Below are 1,591 nucleotides of genomic sequence, written 5' to 3' on the forward strand. Positions count from 1 at the left end.
TATATATATATATATATATACATATATATATATATATATATATATATATATATATATATATATATATATATATATATATATATATATATATATATATATATATATATATATATATATATATATATATATATATATATATATATATATATATATATATATATATATATATATATATATATATATATATATATATATATATATATATATACATACATATATATATATATATATATATATATATATATATATATATATATATATATATATATATATATATATATATATATATATATATATATATATATATATATATATATATATATATATATATATATATATATAATATTAATATATGTATATTTTATCGTGTTTATGCTGTGACTTTATAACGTCACCCGACGGGTTATATATGTTCTAGATAAGGTTTCACTTATTTAGCTTTGTGGCAATAGGTAGGGATTATAATTATTTTCCTCTTTTGTTTTTTCTGCCTTCCTTCTTCCTTTGATTTACCATTAGGATAATTTTTTGGTCTGGCCAGCAAAGGTGTTGGATCCAAAAAAGTAATTTATTAATAATTGTCATTTCCTCCTTATTATTTATCTTTCCTTGATTGGGTTTAGCTTTCGTAATTTTAGGGAATCCAGTGTGATTCTCAGGACTGGTATTTGTCCTTCCTGGTTATTACCAAGCTTTTGAAGTGTTTATTATATCCCACAAGGTTGATTTGAATTTTGTATTTATTAAGTATAAATATTGTTAAGTTTTCTGGGGTGCTTGTTTCCCGTGACCTTTTGCACTGAGTTGCATTTATTACTGACAACAACTCTGTTTTAATTTAAGAACTTGCATAACAATACCGAGGGATGTAACAATCTGGAGACCGTGACAGAACTGTTCTCAGGTGTACTCAGTGTTTTGGTAATTTAGCAATATTTTGCTTTGCTGTGGTTATTACCTTCTCCCCTACTAATTTCGGTACAATGGAGGATTTTGTGTTTGATCTAGCAGAGTTTCTCGGGTCGGATGACTGTATAAAACACCTGCCAGTATTAAGTAAGGATTATTTAGTACGTTGTGCCGAGTGGTTGGGTATTCCGTTGAGGGTTTAATAACTACTTTTTAAGAAAGTCATGTTGTGGCAGGATAGGCTTTGTTTTGAGTGGGTATTTGTTTACATTATTTTTGAAGTTTAGTGTCCGTTGTCTGGTCATTTCTAGTGCTTAACGTAAAGTGCTTAATTTAACATTATTCAGCGTGGTTAGGCGCCTCCTCCCCATTTGTTTATATTATCGAATTATCGTTTTAACAATTGTTTTTCTGTTTTTACGAGTGTTGATGGGCGCCTCCTTGATGTCTGGACATAGGAGCTTGGCTCAAGTTAGTTTGGGCTATAGCACTCCCCTGAAATACTGTCCCTTCAGCAGCTGACTGATATCTGGAATTTGGATGATGATTATTTATGTTTTTTTACCATGTTTACGTATCTTCCTCTTGGACTGTTGTTCGCAGGTCCTCTTGTCACCTGCGACTCGAGTGTTTCCTGTCTCGACCTGCGACTTGGGTGCTTCATAAAAGACTCGAAGGTGCT

Source organism: Macrobrachium rosenbergii, chromosome 21, assembly GCF_040412425.1.
Source record: "Macrobrachium rosenbergii isolate ZJJX-2024 chromosome 21, ASM4041242v1, whole genome shotgun sequence".
NCBI lineage: Eukaryota > Metazoa > Arthropoda > Malacostraca > Decapoda > Palaemonidae > Macrobrachium > Macrobrachium rosenbergii.